General features: G+C 38.2%; 1 protein-coding gene across 13 annotated transcripts in view; it reads left to right on the forward strand.

Annotated features, from left to right (window-relative positions):
* Window positions 1–21,367, forward strand: part of LOC106061741 (kin of IRRE-like protein 1) — a 303,275-nt gene that overhangs the window by 144,217 nt on the left and 137,691 nt on the right. The window lies entirely within an intron of this gene.

The raw sequence follows: 21,367 nt of genomic DNA on the forward strand, positions 1-21,367 counted from the left end.
TTTCAGCACCACTGTAAGGTGACAACACGAGAGATGACTGCTGCATACAAACTTATCCACAGAGTTGGTATCCCTGTCTGCATTGCACGTTTATATTCTTACCCTAGAACTTAATTAAATTTGAATTGGAAATCTAATTATTGATTCCACGTCTGGTGTTAATGAATTGATTGTCAGATTGATAACAATATTAATTGACAACGCGACTTCGTTGATAGCATCAATAAATTAGAGAAATTGATAGGCCACGGTTAAACATTGCTTTCTTTTATGATATTTTTTTTTACTAGGCGATAAATTCTGTTATGAAGTTTTAATGTCTTTTAGTTTTCAATATGAAGTTTCTTGAAACTATACCTGTCATTTTGTTGACGAGGAGATTGGCATGATAGCACGAGGTATATGATAGTGGTGTTGGTTTCCGTGATAGTTGGATACAATTTTTTTTCCACACTCTGGTTGAAGAGTTCACTTGTCCAGGGCCCCATCCAGTAACAGCGGGTCTGACATCAGTATGTTGTTAAATTCTTTCTGTTTCTTCTGACACCAATATGTTATAGACTATGGTTGTCAGTGATGGTAAGAATCGAAACAGCTGTATACGTATTATATTTTGACTTTAAAAAAACTTTCAATATTTCGAATAACTTCTTTTGGTGAGCAAAACTAAATATAACTTTTAGTACAAGAAATAAACAAATTCAACTTGAGATAAAATGAAATCAATGTTGTAGAATTTAGTAATAATATAAAATGATATTTTAAATGAAATCTAACTCGCACTATAACGCAAACTTTCAATCTCACGTTCTGTAGTCGTCTAACTAAGACTGCTGATGACTAAGCCACCTATGTTGCATCATTCAGAACCATTCACTAACCTCTTTCCACCGTCACCATAGAAACACACACACACACACACCATAACAAGGGGGCAGGGGCCTTCATAAACTTTATAAATATTCAACTTAAACAAAAATTGCGGACTAATGATGAAAAAAAAAAAAAAAAAAAGAAAGGAAATACTTTTTAATTTACAAGCATTCATATAAGTATCTACCTAGCATACGTTTAGTTCATGTCCATACATATCATGCTCTACGCCCCCTCTTGCATTATACATGCAGACAATGTATCTTATGAAATACAGACGTTACTTCAAAAAAGAAGATTACGTCATACGCGTGTTCCTTATAAACATATTATATATATATTTTTTATTTATTTATTTATTTTATTTACTTTTTATATTTACTTTTTTCTCTTTTTACGATCCACTCAGCAATCCTTCACATTACTAAATACATAAATTTCTAAACATAAATATATAGAAGTTGATGTAATGAACAGTTATCAAACATCTACTGAAGTCTTCAAATGAATGTTAAAATGAAAGTTAAAATTCCTTTCTATCTCCCCCCCTCCCTCACGCATCTCTCTCTCTCTCTCTTTCACTTTCTCTCTGTCTCTCGTTCTCTGAACCATTTTCTCTAGGACTTAATGAGTTAAAACCAAAAATCACCGCGAGCCTTACGAAATGTCTGTTTAAATCAACTCAGACAGATACTTTGGCAGACCAAATTCCGGACATCCTGGTAAATAGGCTCTGTTGATCTAGTGGACCCTGAGGTGCCAATCGGACCATTAGAACTGACCAGCTTAGTGGTCTATAAACCCCAGAGACGGAATTATGGGGAAAAAACATCTGGATCTGAATTTCACCGCAACCTCCCGCCTCTATGTAACACACACACATTCATTTTGTCTTTAGTTAAAAAAAAATGTCTTGAGTTTATTTTTACCTTTTAAAAGGTAATCAGAAGTGTACTTTTTTTTTGGTAGTATTTAGTTCTAAAAGTACCCATTTCAGACCTTGCGATCTATGGGGCAGATGATGTAAAGTCTATGTTTTTTATGGCCCACGGTTAACGATGGTGTCACAAGGCTTACACAACGACCAGCCGACTTTACTATTCCCCAACTTATGTCAGGTACCCATTAGAGTTCGGTGGGTTCAGAGTCGCGCCTAAGATCCCGAAATAAAAAAAAATTCAAGTCTTCACCAGCATTCGATCCCGGGATCCCGGTTAGGAAACCGAGACTTTTACCCCTCAGCCATCACGCCTCCCTCACCACGCCTCCCTCACCACGCCTCCCTCAACACGCCTCCCTCACCACGCCTCCGTCACCACGCCTCCCTCAACACGCCTCCCTCACCACGCCTCCCTCAACACGCCTCCCTCACCACGCCTCCGTCACCACGCCTCCCTCACCACGCCTCCGTCACCACGCCTCCCTCAACACGCCTCCCTCACCACGCCTCCATCACCACGCCTCCGTCACCACGCCTCCATCACCACGCCTCCGTCACCACGCCTCCTTTTCTCTGTTATTGTTACTGAAAACGAACAGCAGTATTTCTAAATATATTAGAAATATATTCAGTAGAAACCCAATGCCCCGTAACTCCACTTATCTTCTTAACCCAATGCCCCGTAACTCCACTTAACTTTCTTAATCCAATGCCCTGTAACTCCACTTATCTTCTTAACCCAATGCCCCGTAACTCCACTTATCTTCTTAACCCAATGCCCCATAACTCCACTTATCTTCTTAACCCAATGCCCCGTAACTCCACTTATCTTCTTAACCCAATGTCCCGTAACTCCACTTATCTTCTTAACCCAATGCCCCATAACTCCACTTATCTTCTTCTGTATGTCAAACACTGCATGCTTTTGTTTTAGGGAAATGGGTTGTGACTTATTTTAAATCAGCATCTTTCTTTGGCCTTTTCACTATTTACTAACAATAACTAATGCTAATAGAGGAATGAGAATTTATGTAGGTAGGTATTGACCACTTTGTTAACAAACATCTCTCATCCATAATGCATGCCATAAAAGCCTCTTTTGTAGCATCCTTCAAATGTTTTGGAACAAGTGACCTAGTTAACCGTTGAAGGTTTTTCCAAACGGACGAGTAAAGAATATGCCATTAAATGCTGAGCTCAATTGAATATCGCTGACATTTTAATTTCTGTGTCAGCAGAAGTGGCCAGACATCTCCTCTTTTATGAGTTTGTTTACTCAAAATTATTTGTGTAAATAAATAATAAGACCAGAATAAATGGATCTATCGACTCAATCAACAGAATTAGCAAGCGAATGTTCCCTTTTTCGTCCCAAGTAAATATTCACCACAAGTCTGATGTATGAGGGGGAATGATAAAGATATGAAAAGATTTTCCTGCCATTTTTTTTCAAAGTTAATATTTACTCAAATGGATAGAAACAATAAACTTAGTAAACGTCTTGTCTTAGCCAAAAGCGTCTTATTTTAGCGTCTTTCTTTTATGTTGGTGAAGCTAATTTTAGATCGGATTTATAGTCAAGGGCAGATAATTATCGGGGGGGGGGGGTTCGTGAAATAAGTTTCAGCTTCATGTTAGATCTACTTATGTGAATCTATATCAGAAAATTAGAGTACATTGTGTGATTCTACATAACTACAAATCAGTTCTGTGATTGCTTTCTGAGCAATCAGTTTTATTTCTCAAAGAGGATTTCTATTTTACATGCACCTAAACCAGTATCCCCGGCTAAAGTGAATTCGGATATCTGATAGTTTCGGATAATATAAGACAGCACATTCGCAACCACGCGCATACCACAGTACATGTTCATAATTTTAACAATTCACCCTCGCATTTTTAGTAATTGTAAGGTCTAAAAATGTTGATGGTTTGTCTTTAAGTCTGGAAATGGTAAATGTTTTGTTCTATTTGTTTATTAATTCGTTACCACCTCTTCCCCTCCAACTTTTTTCTCATCTAATCCTAAGTAAGTTAATCAGTTACATCATTTTATTTTGTCTTTTTGCTAGATTACTTAATAGCAGTTGCTAGTTATGTTACAAACAGATCCACGCATTTAAAAAAAAAATTAACCCGCTAAAAAATCAGTTTTATGATTTTATTTTTTTCTTATAAATACAAATATATATATATATCTTGAAATAAGCGCCCCATAACATGTTGCCGCTGTGCGCCTTGTCTAGAGGAGTCCCTTACATAAATTCACCGCTGTATGTACACCAAATATTGACCGCCTTAAACCCCAGGACAGTAAACGTGATACCGTAATCAGAGTCGTCAGTGACATGAAACATCCACGCTCTAGAGATTCTCCGGATACGACGGCCACAGGCTAGACAACTGAGTAGGATATAGACCTCTGGCTATTCAAATGATGACCGCTCACTTCGTGACCATCTCTTATTTATAGAAATGTTGCAATACTGGTACGTCTTCTCTTGGTCAATCTCGGATTAGGTAGGCATGTGGGGCGTAAACCTCTTGGCTCTAATTCGAATGCCGATGTAAAACTGGGGATTTTAAATTCGAGATTTGACTCGATTTGAGTACAGAAGCGGCCTTAGGGGCCCAAGGTCCGCCCGCCAGAGGGGGATCTGCGATAGCAAAAAGTACTATTATCTTGTTTGTTGATTTCTCGTGCAAAAGGTTTCTGAATCATTAGTAACGTTGATTATAATATCAGAGGACTGGGGGGAACAATCTAACATGTAGAACATTTACAATACTGTTCGTGGTGTTGTTAATTGACCAATGGTGCAGTACCTACGTTAGAGGCTATGTTTTGTCATAAAAATAATAATGTTTTGTAATAATAATTATGCCTACAAAGTTAGAGGCGGACGAACCTATTAGCGTGATGTGGTAAGGCATATATCCGTATGTCACTCGCCCCGGGCTCCTCGTACTGCTAGTGCCGCCTTTGAGTAGTGTGATCCGAACACCATAACACAAAATAGAATTTGTTTATTCCAAATTTTCACCCCCCCCCCTTTTTTTTTTCAACACGCACTTCCCGCATGTCCATAAAGAGAATGGGCCATAATTTTAAAAGTTGAGTTAGTTATCTCTACGAGCTGAACGATACGACTGAAGAAAGTCAAATTATCAAGAAGAGGAACAACACTATATCGGGCAGTTGGTCCATTTAGCGACGGTACATAGGGATTAGGAGTAGAATTTATCTGTGGGGAGGGGGTAATTATATGAGGGAGGGCGCTTAAACTGCATCGTAGTTTCTTAATGTAGATACCACATACTGTCTTTTTATTCAAGTGAATTTATGAACACGAGAAGGCAGGTCCCTACCTAGAGTTGAATGGAGCACGCTGTGGCCTGTGAGAGACTCTACCTCTACAGTTCACTTCTGGATGTAGACTTGAAATTGAAACAATGACATCCTATTTCAGTTGTATTCCATCACTAGAGAGTAGGAGTTGCTGAGTTCTATACGTAAACATCATCTGTCTTATTTTTACTTAGTTTAATACATTTATTCAATGTTATGTTCTTCAAACTCTCCCCCCCCTCTCTCTCTCTCTCTCTCTCTCTCTCTCTCTCTCTCTCTCTCTTTCATTTCTTATTCTTCTTTTTTCTCTTATTTCATTTTCTTCTTCTTCTCTCTCTCTCTCTCAAAATTCTTTTTTTTTTTCTTTTTTTTTTATTTCTATCCTTGAAATAGTTTTCTTTCTCTTTCTCTCTCTCTCCCTCTCTCTCTCTCTCTCTCTCTTTCTCTCCCTGAAGTGTCTCTAAACTTAGTGCTTTTATTAATGGTGTTACTGTAATCAAATGTGAATATTCGTTTGTTAAAAATCTCTCGGCTTTATCTTGCGTCTGTTTTAGTTTTCTTTGTTTTCTTAGTTGACGAGTCCAAAATAGAGGATGTATATTCTAATATATAGTTTAATGCTCTTGTTTGATTGGTAAAAAAAAAAATTAAACTCTAATGCTTTGTTGGATTTTTAAATAATTTCCTCAATATGGGGATTCCGTGATATTTTGTTTCCATTTTTTTCATTATTATAACACCTGACTTTTTGTCTATTCTGCCCTAATTGTTTAATTGTCAAGCTGTACTCCAATGAAACGCAAGCTTTTTGACCAAATGGTTTTCTAACTTGTACACGAGGTCACTGTTTCTTGATCTCCCCCGTCCAAGATTGTTTATTTCTAATTGTGGGTCTGTGTTAGCATGTGAACTTGCGTGACCCCTGAGTTCCTTCCCTTTGCCACACGCCATCTTATAGACAAACAGACACACCTATGAACACACACACACACACACACACACTCACATATAGATACACGAATGATGAGAGACGCTCACCCCTACGAGGCGAACGCGTGCTGGCCAAACATATATATATTCCCTCCCCCCTCTTCCATCGCTGGCTCTCTCTCCCCCCTCCCTCCTCGTATTATCGTGAGTAAATCTGTTGATGTATTTATTATGACTTGTTCCTCTCGCTGGGTGGTCCGCCCCTGGTCAGGCGTTGTGAGAGCAATCTCCTGCGTATGTAATGTGGGTTCTGATCAATTGACACGCAGGGGAAACAAGATGAGGCATGAATTGAAGAAACATCCAGTCATTTCCATTGACCTACATAGGCACACCTATGTCGTTAGGGCAAGGATTCCAGGTATGTCCACAGCAAATAAAATACAAGATTACAAAAGCCACCTCATTAAGGGATGGAATACTCCTATGGATCACTCTTTATTTGCTTTTATTTAAATAACACAAAAAACAAAAATGTGATGAAGGCTTAAGAAGGCGCAATAGAGGGCACAATCATCCTGATTGATTGTTGGTAAGTGTCTACTTCAAAAGACACAAGAAATTTAAGATTTGTTTTTCATACATTTACAAGCTTTTATTTAAAAAAAATAAACAGATCTTGAGATTTTAGTGTTTTTAGTAATAAAAGCAGCAAACATTTTTTATAGTTTTAAAATTGTATCTAAGATTTAAAAGTAGGAATATATACAATAATGAAATAATTAAATGCATATATCTAATATCAAAACTTGACTTTATTCCACCACAGATAAAATATTGATAAAATGTTCCAATTACACAGGCATTCGAAATTAGATTGCATCTTTTCTGATTATCTATACATTTGCTAACTAGTATTTCGTGTGATTCTTTAAAAAAAAAAAGTCGTCCTTATCAATTTTTGTGAGTGCAATAAAAAGGGTTTTGATGCACGTGAATAGAATGTATTCAATGAAGTGACTGTACCTTTGATTAGTCTACAAAAAACAGCCTGCTGATAGTAACCGCTGCAAACTATTTATAAATTCTTATCTTATTTCACAAATCGCTGTACATCCTACTGTGGCAACTAAAACACAATTACATTACAAACATCAAACATTGCACACAAACAACTTAAGACAGTAACTAATATGTAAACAAACAACTCTACAGACAGTCCCAGTATAGACTCTGGGGCTGAAAAACCAAGAAAACACTTCTCTACACTTGGCTTTCAAACTAAAAGAAAAGAAGAAAGCGTTGAGCTCATTGATAATTAATTACGTGAGAGATCCTGAAAAATCTGGCCTCCATATTGGATTACAGCATTATACAATTACACAATTCGATTTGCCAATTAGGCCTTTGCTCGGTCTGATTGCAACATGCAGATTGTTTTAATAATTCTAGCCTTCTCGGTGCTGAGCGCTGGGAAGATGATGGATGGCCAGGAATGGCTGTAATCGGCTATTGAGACGAACCTAATTGGATATATTTAGCCTTTCTCCACTGTAACACGCGAATAACTTTGAAGACGTTTATAAACTTAGTTCTGGTTGATGAACTGGCTGTGTGAATGTGCATATTACTGAATAGATGTATAAATCTGCACTTAGATCCCCGATATCAATCACACCTTTAAAAGTCTCGGGCCGGATATGGCTCGCGGGCCACAAATTATACACCACTGTCTGACTATACCATCTGTTCTTAAATTTTTAGTTTACTAGTTAAACAGTTGGGAAATAACTACCTAACATAGACCTATGCGCATTTTTGACCATGTACAGTTTTGGTAACACTTTATGGTGACTTTTGAAAAATCAAATAAAGGAAATGACGTCATATCGTACTTATTTTCATTTTTTTTTCTATCTTTACATCTGTTGTCCTAGCCTGTGAAAGATGGTGATTATACATTCAAGAGTTGAAACGGCTTTTCACGGATAAATATTTGTACAGTCTTGTGTTACGTGTTGCCAATTGTACTGTATTGGCTGTGATTTATTGAAAATTAAAGTGTTACGTTACTTTGGAGCCCTGAGTTGTCAAGTTCTCCAAGTGGTGTGTGGGGCAGTTTGCAGAATTCCTGGATAGCGAGTATCGTTTCAATATATTTGTAGAGGTTCAGTGTTTTATGTATTATTCTAACTTTACTTTTTACATTTCTGTTCTGAAGTGTCTTTAAGTTTAATGACTTTACTTATGGTGTAACACTAGTCAGATGTGAAAATATGTATCTCTACAGTACATATGTCTCTACTTTAAAGCCCCCCGCCCCCTTCCCCGTGTCTCTATTTCACTAGCATTTAGAGCTAGACTTGTTAGTTGCTAAAGTAACAGTCTGGGAATAGATCGTTAAGCCCTGTCCAGGACTCAACCAACAATAAAACCATAAAGAGTCTTTCAGATTTCCCCTCGACCAGCTTGTCTGTGTCACGGCGCCTAAGAGCAGCCCTCTCCCCCCCCTCCCCCCCCCCCCAATAAAGTGAGTCACGTGAGGGACGAGGAGCTAAGCTGGTCTAATGAGTGATTGGATCGGGGGGGGGGGGGGAGAGGACAATGGTATCAGATCACTCAACGATCAGGTGACGAGTGAATAATTTCTCCAAGAGAAGAATGACGTCACGTCTATAGCTATGACAGTATTTCTAGAGGCACTACGACTAGCGACAGCTATTGTGTCATGTGTTTTTTTTTTATAAGTTTAATTTGGCCATCATCAGATATTTCCTTTTATCAGAGATCTATACATCTATTGTGTTGCAAGTGCTGATCCCACACTGCGCTATTAAGATAAGATAAGATAATTTTTATTTGTCCAGTGAAATGGAAATTCAGTTTGACTACAATTGAACACCTCAGCATAACTGCTGTAACAATTGTTATATATGATTGTAAAGTAAAGTTTCCCTGTCACAATGCAATCAATGGAGCAGATGATGTTAAGGTCATCTGTTTCTTTGGCCTACATTTAACGAGCCGGGTGTCATGTGGCCAGCACAACGATCCACCACCTTTACTTTCCCCAACTCAAGTCAGGGTACCCATTAGAGTTGGGTGGACTCGGGAGCGCCCTAAAAATCCCGAAATTCTAAATGGAGTCAAATCCATAAATATCATGCTTTTTACTGTATCCGATTAATGCATTTCACAAGTATTGTTAAACTTTAAAGTCATAACATAATGTTTTTGCACATTTTAAGAACGCTAGAACAGAAATGTAAACATAGAGGAGATTACTGTGAATAACTTTTACTTGGAAAATCTCTTCTAGTTTACCATTTCTTTTTCAGCCCCGTTAGAGAACAACATTGGTCAGATACGTTTACTTAAACCCTATTTTTGTGTTAATTGTTTGCCTATTTTATGTGTTTTGTAGCTAATGAAGGCCTCGTGGCCCAAACGTCCTGTATTTACTTTGTCCGGAAGGGTTACCTTTTTAAATGTGTTTTTTTGTTTTTGTAGTTGAGCCTACTACAGTGATAAATGTTCTCAACGAATCTAATCAACAAACTCTTTACATCTATCTAAAAATTTCCTCATCTACGTATCAAGCGTGATTGATGCACATTCTAAAAATCAATTTGATCTAACTTAAATTTTCTTCTTAAACCAAAACTTGCCACTTTCAAGTTAAGTGTGTACCGAGACGCCCCTGTATCCTGTTCACACATTCTAATGTGTCGTTCTATCAGAAACCTCTCCGGGTCTGCCCCTGTTTGTCATTAGAGCAATTTGTCTTCGACTGAAGTCGAGGTGTGCACCCACTCCTCACAAGGGCACGCCTTATCTTCCTTCCGATGCGTCGTTATCCTTTCCTATAGAGAAAGGTAGACTTACATAGGCCTAGAGCGGCACTGGGAATCTTCGGGCAAAGGGGAGAAACCGCTGCACAATCTTGGAGTGTTTTAAGTTAAATGGTTTACTTACACGTAAAAATTTAAAAATAAAAAGTGCATTTGTTTCCCATTTGTGACGTCATCATGCCCTATTGTTATTTACATATATCCCCGTATCTATCTATCTATCTATCTATCTATTGTGATGTTGCCTGTTCAGGCTGTCTTGAGGTCAACTATGGATGACTGTTGGATTTCAACCAAATTACTCTGCAAGCGTTTGAGTATAGATGTTCGGGTGTATTCCGTGTAGTTGAACCACAATACATACAAAAAACAGGTACATCAGTTTTTAACTAGTGAAGAGATGTAGTCAACTCTGATGAACAAGTTCATATAGATTTATTCTGATAAAAGGCCACAGTAGAAGTCTCTGTCACTAAACACGTCGTTACCCTGGAATATTCTATCGCTAACTACATCTCTTCACTTGTTAAAAAACAGGTGTTGTTTTGTTTTGTCTGACTTGTTGGTCAACTACACGTAATACACCCGAACAATTACACCCAAACGCTTGCTGAGTAATTGGTTGACTTCAAGACAGCCTGAACAAGCAACATCACAGTGGCGAACCGGACCTCGAAGCAGAACGTTTACTCAGGTGAGGGTCGTGCACTCGAAGATATAAGATTTCATCGGAGTACGGCTGAACACAGAATCATCGCAGAGTGACTTTGTTCTAGATCTACATGTTCTTGATCGTACGTTCAACGAGCCGTTAACTCAGGGTGACCTTCGTCAGGACAGTAATCATCGCAACGTCTGGTCTACTTAACCAGTATATTATCAACGCCTGATCGTCATATGCTGAATCGACCTACAACCAGAGAAACCGTTCATTCATAACGGGTGAGAGATCGTTAGTGAACCTGTTGGACATATTTTTTCTTCGTCATAGGAGCCACATCGAGTATCAAGTTTTACCTCGTCAGTTTCGAGAAGGACAGTTTGCCCGCTGTCAGAAGTATTGTGAGTACTACTCTGTTAGACACCTTATTTATATAGGTTAGTTATTTAGCGACGCACCATAGATGACGCATATTGAACGGGACTAGTGACGTTTGGGATATGTTGGGTTAGAGACCGGAAAATCAGTTAGCGATAGAATATTCCAGGGTAACGACGTGTTTAGTGACAGAGACTTCTACTGTGGCCTTTTATCAGAATAAACCTATGTACAATTGTTCATCAGCGTTGACTACATCTCTTCACTTGTTAAAAACAGGTGTTGTTTTATTCTATATGTTTTTGTTGTTCAACTACACGGAATACACCCGAACATCTATACTCAAACGCTTGCAGAGTAATTTGGTTGAAATCCAACAGTCATCCATAGTTGACTTCAAGACAGCCTGAATAAGCAACATCACAGTGGCGACCCCCGACGCTCGAAGCCGAACCTCGAAGCCGAACATCGAACCGGACCTCGAAGCAGAACGTTTACTCAGGTGAGGGTCGTGCACTCGAAGTTATAAAGTTTCATCGGAGTACGGCTGAACACAGAATCATCGCAGAGTGACTTTGTTCTAGATCTACATGTTCTTGATCGTACGTTCAACGAGCCGTTAACTCAGGGTGACCTTCGTCAGGACAGTAATCATCGCAACGTCTGGTCTACTTAACCAGTATATTATCAACGCCTGATCGTCATATGCTGAATCGACCTACAACCAGAGAAACCGTTCATTCATAACGGGTGAGAGATCGTTAGTGAACCTGTTGGACATATTTTTTCTTCGTCATAGGAGCCACATCGAGTATCAAGTTTTACCTCGTCAGTTTCGAGAAGGACAGTTTGCCCGCTGTCAGAAGTATTGTGAGTACTACAAGTTTGGTAGCTAACTAAATCGAAATCGCTCTGTCGTCTTACCCTTGGAGAGATTCTTGTGGAGCAGTTTGCTCATTGAACCGGTTGCTTACCACTTTTATAACGGTCACTGTGTTTAACCTTTGGAAGGTTAGTGAAGTAATATTTATCAGTACTGAACATTGATCTATGTAGTATTCGTTGGTCTAGACGATATCTAGACGTGCTGATATTGAAGTTGTGGAAACAGCTACATCCACTTAATTTCGTTGAAAACCGTTAGTCGTATAACGGAACGTCGTCGGAGGTGACCTTGGTTTCACCCAGTCTACATTGGACAGTTTGGTCTAGTGAAGCAGAGTACAACAGCAAACTTCGTCGTACTACCAGAGTAGCAGCAGAAGCAGTGAACTATTTTAGAGAACCGTTATTCGTCAGCCCAGATCAAGTCATCGTCAAGAAAGCCGTTATTCGTCAGCCCAGATCAAGTCATCGTCAAGAAATTCGTTATTCGTCAGTCGTCCAGATCAAGTTGCCGTCAAGAGACTGTTATTTGTCAGTAGTCGCCTACATAAATCAAGTCATCGCCAGGAAAACCGTTAACCTATTCGTCAGTAACTGTGTACACAAAGTCGTCGGAACTACACATACGGTCATCAACAGTCGCCGAAGGAACTGAAACATTTTGCTGTGGCATATCAGGACATCTGTGGCATTACGTGGGATACTGGTAGCACCGGAGAACAGAGTCAGAACTGGAAGAGAGGCAGTGGAATTTGTTGTGATCTAGCATATTCGGGAGTCCGAACAAAGGGATCTTTCTTATCAAAAGCTAAGTGTCATTTTTCTTATTAGTATATGTTTAGATTGTCCTTAGAAATAGATTTTGTCTAAATTTGGTATGTTAGCCTGAGTAAAATTCAGGTGGTGCTGAAGCCTTAAACCCGTTCGGGGTAAAGACATAATTTAGATGAAAAGCTATATTATACATTAGGATTGTAATTTGTTTTGTTTGTGCAAACGTCATATCCGTTGTTGCCTAGTTACTTCGTGACGTTATCATTGTGTGTCATATTGTCATATCCCAACCCATAGCGATAGTCTCATTTAATTATTTCATTTGTTTATATTATTTTAAATTATTTATTTTTATTAATTTAATTAGATCTGTATGTTCGGGTGTATTCCGTGTAGTTGAACCACAATACATACAAAAAACAGGTACATCAGTTTTTAACTAGTGAAGAGATGTAGTCAACTCTGATGAACTATTCAACATGTATTTATTCTGATAAAAAGGCCACAGTAGAAGTCTCTGTCACTAAACACGTCGTTACCCTGGAATATTCTATCGCTAACTGATTTTCCAGTCTCTAACCCAACATATCCCAAACGTCACTAGTCCCGTTCAATATACGTCTTCTATGGTGCGTCGCTAAATAACTAACCTATATAAATAAGGTGTCTAACACTATCTATCTATCTATCTATCTATCTATCTATCTATCTATCTATCTATCTATCTATCTATCTATCCACCCATCCATTCTTTCATTCATCTATCCTCTGTCTATCTGTCTGCCACTTCATGTCAGTCAGTCAGTCTATCCATCACACCATTCACCCACCCTATCTATAAGGCAACATTACCTTTCACTTTAACTTCGAGTAGGTTCCTAAGGGAACAAAGAAAAAAAAAGGGGGGGGGGGCACGTAGGGAATAAGATGACTAATAGTCCTATCTACTTACAGAGTGAATGAAAGTATTTAGATGAGCTCTTCTTTCTCTGGAGGTGGAAACGGTATTGGGGAAAGAAAGAAATGCATCTCGCGAGGCAATAAAACAGAAAGCTGGAATGTTGAGTGCCTCCGCCACTGTTGTCAGCGTCGTCACTGCCATGTTTACATTGGAGTAATGACGTCCGCAGAGCGCGAGGCATTGTTGACAAACATTTGGAACTCACAGGAAGTTGGGGTTTACTTTTGCTGCATGCTGGGTAGAAGACAGAAATAAAACCTATTCGACTCTGGTGGAGCTTTCTTCTGATTAGTGCCCCACCCGAAGCGTTCTTATTTAGAGGTTCTCAATCTGGGAAATGTGCACCTTATTTACAGATTCTCAGCCTGAAATACTTGCACCTTAAGTACCGTATCATCTGATGCGTTGGAATTGTTGAAAAGACGTGTGTATATCTGTGTGTACACTAATGGTGTGTACATCTGTGTGCACACTAATGGTGTGTACATCTGTGTGCACTCTAATGGTGTGTGCACACTAATGGTGTGTACATCTGTGTGCACTCTAATGGTGTGTGCACACTAATGGTGTGTACATCTGTGTGCACACTAATGGTGTGTACATCTTTGTGCACACTAATGGTGTGTACATCTGTGTGCACACTAATGGTGTGTACATTTGTGTGCACACTAATGGTGTGTACATCTGTGTGTACATCTGTGTGCACACTAATGGTGTGTACATCTGTGTGTTCACTAATGGTGTGTACATCTGTGTGTTCACTAATGGTGTGTACATATGTGTGTACACTAATGATAGATGACTAGACAGTAATTGGAAATGAATATTGTAATACGGCACCGTCTTTGATTACGAAGATAAAGGCTGAGTGCAGAATTTTACTTGACCTCGCGCAAGATCAGTTGCGACCTGCATATTTTGCCACATCTAATGCAGACAAAGCCGTTGTCCGCTGGGGGGTTTATTTCAGTCTTTTTTTCCTCGTCTGCGACTGCGTTTGGCAAGGGCCCTTTCTTAGGTCTGAAATAAATGCCCGACAACTATCGTGAGAGCTATCTAGTGGTCACTTTTATTATTAAGAACTATAACTAAGAAATGGGAAAAAGTGGCACTGGTAGATCCACTTGAAGAGCGAGCATAAAGGAAGGGTCCCGGTTTGCAGATGCCATACACTAACAGTAGCAGAAAGAAGGGTGAAAGTGCAACAGCGCCTGGAGATTACAAATGCCCAACCTGTGACCTCAGCTGGCATCTAGAGTTGGCCTCTTTAGTCACATGAGAAGTTGCAAAGGGAGAAGATCGTCTCTCGAGACGTAAAAAAATGCCACAGAATGACTAACAACTATAACTAACAACTATAACTAACAACTATAACTAACAAGTATAACTAACTAACAACTATAACAAAGGGGTACGTGTAAATATAAAAGCTTGAGAACCTTTGTTTTTATTTTAATTAGGACTAGGGGGTATGTGTAGGTCCCATATCACTCTTGGCGTCTTGTACCCAGCTCACGATCCTGAAACAACGAGCATGGTTATTCTTCAAAGACTCGTTGAGTTGAAACGTGACGACATTGCTTATTTTTCAATTCTGTGAGTTGAAAGAATATACAAAATCTAGACAAACACACGCTCACACAAACACACACACACAATCTCTTTAAAACTGATACGATGCTGGGCTTGTGCCACATTTTTGGCTGCCGCCACATTTTGTACACGCCACGGGAATGTTGGAAATGCCTGTGGGGTGTTTGTTGCCCTTGCAGATTCTGGGATAGCATCAAAGATGTCAGGTCGTTTCTGGGTCATCCAGTTCAATGGCCATATCTCCCCCCCCTGGGTCACAAAGTTCTGGCCGTGAGATCACGTTGTGTTTGTGTAGATCTCGCGGTATCGCCAGCTCCAGGCTGGAAGAGTGTAGCACGTCTAACTGGCAAGATGGAACTCTTAGCGTTTAGAGATAAAAAAAAGTTTACATTTACTAAAAGTAACTCGGAACAAAACTTGCCCTTACAGAACCACTTATAGTAACATTTTCCGTTGTCCATGTATAGATAATGATTCATTTGTAAAAAAAAAAATTGGAATTATTTCTTTTAGGATTTTTTAAAATTATTATTATTATTTTTGTTGAAATATTTCGCGTGACCTTTGATCATATGTGACGAAGATAATAATGAAATGAAGCGTGCCTAAAATTTAAACTTCTTGAGATCTTCGTAATTTAGTTTCCGCTGGACCAGAACTATTGGTGGCGACACCTATGACCGGACAGTCAATCTACAATATGCGTTTCAATTATTGAGCGCTTCAAATGTATGCGTTTCAGAATCGTCTCGCACATCTCTTTCTCACATCGTAGCAATGACCAAGTCACTGACATAGATACGACTTTGTTTTCTTCAATGTTTGTGACCTAGTTTTAAAACAAGGTTTCAACAGACAATACTTTAAAGGGAAACTCCGAAGGTTTTGACAACTTTTTATATATGTTTTGATTTACAGAAAATGAATATATTCTTCTTTTGTTTTTTTAATAATAAATTAGTCATTGATTGTTTTTTTTGACGTAATTTTTCTGCGCATCCAAAATTAAGGTCATATTTTTTAATGTGGTTCTATCTGACGTCATACAAACCTATTAATTTATTTTATTAATTTACTGTTTAACGGAGAACCATACAGTAAAGTTTATAATCTCGTGAAAAATGATCTAGGTCTATACAGTTAGATCTAGATCTTGTAAGCAAAGAAAACAAAAATACGTTTTTAAGAGTAGCTCTACATGCTTGACTAACTATGGCAGTGTGTATTCCCCCCCCCCCCCGGGACCACACAACACACAATATACATTATTATTTGGTTGTCTTGCAATGACTGACTACACGTAGCTTAGGCTAGTGTTATACTGACCAGTTTGTGAGACACACGATCTATTTACTTTTTGGGAGGGGTGCAGATTGAGTTTGTTATCCTTATGCTTTTAGATCTGTATGAGCTGTTTAAGTACTTATAAAAATAGAAGCTTTTATAGTCTTAAAAGTCTATAGTTGTTGTTTTTTTTAATCGAACAACCTAATACGCTACAATAAAATTATCTCCCCTTAGCTTAGTATATTTCTAAATAAAATGAAATTAATTAATTACGACTAATTGATTAAATACTTTTTTTTTAATTGATTCAGATGTTGTCGATTCAGTGAATAATTGCAAATTGCATATCTTCAACTTTATCCAAGAATGGGAAGTGGGAGATATAACGTGTGCTAGATTCTACCCACACAGTCAGAGTGAGTTGATAGAAGCTTTGTAAAAAAAGGTTCTTTGACTTCACCCTAATCAATAATTGTTACATCCTGGATGTTGTTTAATTTTTCATCACGTCTGTCCAGCCTGTGTCCATTCTGTAACGGACATAACCAGCTGACCGCCTAAGGTAATCTCTCGGACCAATCTAAATTGTCTCGCTAGCCGTCAATTCGCCCCGCAGGTAGTCGCCTTCACTGGGACCTCTACGCCTCTGCTTTTGTCTTGACTCCATTTCAACCCAAACTGTAGGTCCGCGTTTCCCAAACTGTGTTCCGCAGAACCCCAGTGTTCCGCTAGTACTGAATGGGTGTTCCACGAATATAACTGGAATAATAAACTAGTAGGCCACCACGTGAATTGACCTCTCTAAAAAAAATAAGCAAAGTGTTCCGCTAAATACTCAGAATGTGGGAAGTGTTCCGTTAGAGATAAAGTTTGAGAAACACTGCTGTATGTTATAATCAGCGAGAATGCACTTTTAGTATACCTGACTTTGTTTTTTTAAACCTTAATTGTAGGAAATCGGTTTTCTTCACAAGCTAACTTTGTGCGCTCTTCTGCTATAAATTTGTTACAAAGCTTATATCAACTCACTCTGTCTGTCTGTCTGTCTGGACAATTCTTGCACGTTTTTTTTCTCCCACGGTGACTGAGTGGTAAAGGGCTTGAATCAATAAAAAAGGAAATAAATGCTACGTATTGACATATGTGGCTATGTATGTGGAACTATTCACTATTTTAAGTTTTGTACAAGTTTTTCTCACACTTCCAATTCTCGGACCAAGTTGAAATTTTGCATAATTATTCATAATGGATGGCAATACATGAATCAATAAAAAAAAATAACCAATGGACCTCATTCACCAATCTTAAACAAACAACATTAAGTCATGTGATTCTCTATCTCTTCTATACAAATTACGTAATCCATAAAGGCTGTCACGTGATACATTTTTTCCCATTGTTTTATCAATATTATCACGTGACTAAATGTTGTTTGTTTACGATTGGTGAATGAGGTCCATTAGTTTATCTATAAATGATAATTAATAAATTTTGTTGTATAAAAAGGGAGCTTTTTCCTGCAGTATTGGGATATATGGCACGGATTTTAGCGCCTCTTTTCCCTAGGTATAATTTGGCTTTATAAAAAGGATTTTTTTTTTCGCTTGTTAATTAAGTGACCTCACTACGTTCTGAAAACAAAGACCTTCTCCAAGGTGGCTGCCTGGTCGTGCGGTGTACACTTCGAATTGCCGTCACTCTGGTCCCGAGTTTGAATACACCCCACCCCACCCCCCTTGTCTTCCTGCAAGACATAAAATCATCATTTCTGGAGTAACGTCCAAAGCTTGTAAAACCAAAAACAAAAAGTAATTGATACTGATAAACATTCTATATGTATTTCCAACGTGTCTGATGTTTCAATAAAATATGAGGTTTGAACTAGAACCTAACAGCTTCATTCTAAAGGAACATTCCACATATTCAAAACAAATCATCAAAACGGTGACAATTATGTTCACGTTTTTCCCTCTTAACTTGAAACGAAAAAATCTTAACCTACTTTTTTTTTTAGTAGCAGGGTTAAAAGTAATTTACTATAACTCTATAGTAGGTAAGAAAATAGGTCACGTATTGTAATCAATCATTTTACCGGAACTAAAATAATAAAGTCAGGCGCCATTTCGTTTCAGCATCCTCTTTCAACATTCCGCTCGGTCTATTCAGCACAAAATTCTATTACGCGAAAAAAAAAAACACAAAAAAGACTACGATTTACGCCAAAATTAATGACGTCATTCCATGCCATATCAACTAAACGTTTTAAAGGCAAACAATTTAAGAGTTTTATGCTTCCATCTTATCAAACTCAAAACTCAATAAAGACGAATGATATGGAGCACTTGCAGCACTTACCTAGATATATTAGTTTGTGCAGCACTTACCTAGATATATTTGTGAAAATCAGTTTGAAACTTTCCCCTTTCGCGAAGCCAACATGCAGCCAAGAAATCCTTGCCTAATAGAAATTCTATTATCTAAATGCATTGCAATAGATTTGTCAGAAAGATAAACGTAATGGAAAGTTTAGAATGTCGAGTTGGACTACTGAACTGAAGCTAAGGAAAGTTTCATTTTGACAGTTATCTACTTTAGATTTTCTTCCTTTAAAAATATCCCCACACACATTTTTTTTTTAAAACTCGTATAACGTTGTCAGGGCCGGTCCTAGCAATTGCGGGGCCCTATGCAAAATGGATTGTGCGGAACCCAGTCTGGGTAGGGATAAGAATAATATCAAAATTAAGATTTTGTATTAGAAAATACATTCGTCTTGACAATACATTTTTATTATATGAAAGCTGACTATGCCGGGTTTTTTTTTCGCACGTAGGATTAGCACCCAAAAATGAAAATTGTGTCTATTTTTCAGGTAATTTTTAATTTCAGGAGATTTCCAGAACATTTTGGTTTCTTTTGCAATTACATGAGATTTCCACTAGCCCCTAGAAAATCAGGAAGCCCCGCAAAACTTGTTATTAAATAAAATTTATAATGTTTTAATTTAATAGTTTACACCTAGAATTAGCGCGGGGACTATGAAAATGCGGGGCCCACTGCGACCGCATAGATTGCTGTGGCTTAAGTCCGGCTCTGAACGTTGTAAGGGTCGCAGCTGCAAAGTGGAAGAACACTCGGCTATTAAATTAAAAGGGACTGGTTCGAGCCTGGGGGCGTTTTACTACAAAGTTTGATTATTTCCACATCGTGGAACATTATGGGAGATTTGATCTAAACTTGTAGCAAGTATCACCCCCTGCGTTCATCTGTAATAGCTTCTGGGCTTCTTAATTACATCAAAGGGGGATGCAACCTTGTTATATTTCATTTTTATAGAGCAGCGTTTATACCCTCTGAGGGAGTCTAATTTAAGAAAGGCCACCACCCTCTGTAGGTTTCGGCTGCCCTTTGTTGAATTTGTCAGAATCGAATGACACACGTCCGCAGTCGTCTGTTTGATAGCCTCGTGGACATGAGGGTCACTTCTTAAGTCATTCTATTAGTTAAAAGTTATTTTTAGCTATAAAAAAACAAAACAAAACAAAAAATTCTTGTATGTGCGTGGCGTTTGGTTTGGAGGTGGGCAGGTCAACAAACAACTCGTGTATGTGCGTGGCGTTTGGTTTGGAGGTGGGCAGGTCAACAAACAACTCGTGTATGTGCATGGGGTTTGGTTTGGAGGTGGGCAGGTCAACAAACAACTCGTGTATGTGCATGGGATTTGGTTTGGAGGTGGGCAGGTCAAAACAGCAGCACAATAGACGTTACACTAAAATGAAGTCATGTTTACTACAACCAGTCGTCCTTGACACTTGACACACAAAATAGACCCCTGGTGTTGTTTGGTTATATTGATGTACTGATTCTGAGTGTAAATCTAGCCACACGACGTCCAAGAGTTGACTAGACTTGGTTGAAGACAAATCCCCTAACTTAATAAAGCAAACTTGACTTGTAGAACCACAAGACATACTTCATATGCAAGGGCACAATAGAAATGAGTTCCAATACTAAATCCACAGTGAGAGTACTTGCAGATTTTCATGCATGCCGGAAAACGTAAAATTAGCAACCCTTTTAGTGTCTCGAGTATACAGAATAAAGTGTTGATAAGATTTTGTTTTTTTTTAAAACGTACACAATGACTATGATTTTCTAGCGTATGCAAATTAGTACTGCAGAATTGAACTTTTGAAACTCGTCTGTTTTGTAAGCTTTACTTAGTTGGCAGTTTTGATGTTCAATTAATCGTCCTTGACATTGTCGAGTTTTCGAGAACATTCCCAATTGTAAGGGACTGTCCCGATCTTCCCATGTTCGCCCTTTTAAAATATTTTTTTGATGAAGTTTACATCTCGAAGTGCAGATTCATTGTTTATTCATTTCATAACTAGTCCCCCCTCCCCCCAGTCCAAACTATAGAAGTTCATGAAAGAACTCTCCTTTTTTTTTTCTATCCTAAAATTGAAGTAACTCGATAAGAAATCACAATCGCCGCTTTTTCGTGTTTGTTTTCTGTTTGTATTGTTTTGTTACTCTTGTTATTGTTGGATTTTTATAATCTATATATTTCAAACCAAATTTGATTCATGCATAAGAAATCTTTACAGAACAGACAATAATTAAAAGAAGATTAACTTCATTTCGGAACTGTTGTCAACGTTTTAGTGTAATGAAGTTACATTAAAATTTGATTAGAGTAACACCATACACCTCATGACAGAAGAATAAAAAGTAAAGAAGCTATAATACATGAAACACTAAACCATAACTTACAAATAGAAAAACAAAACCTAATGAAATACTCAGAAAGACACAAAGATGTAGGCACATTTCTTATTCCATGCGCTAGAACAAAATACACACAAGTTCTCCTTCTTCCTTA

Source organism: Biomphalaria glabrata, chromosome 14, assembly GCF_947242115.1.
Source record: "Biomphalaria glabrata chromosome 14, xgBioGlab47.1, whole genome shotgun sequence".
Taxonomy (NCBI): Eukaryota; Metazoa; Mollusca; class Gastropoda; family Planorbidae; genus Biomphalaria; species Biomphalaria glabrata.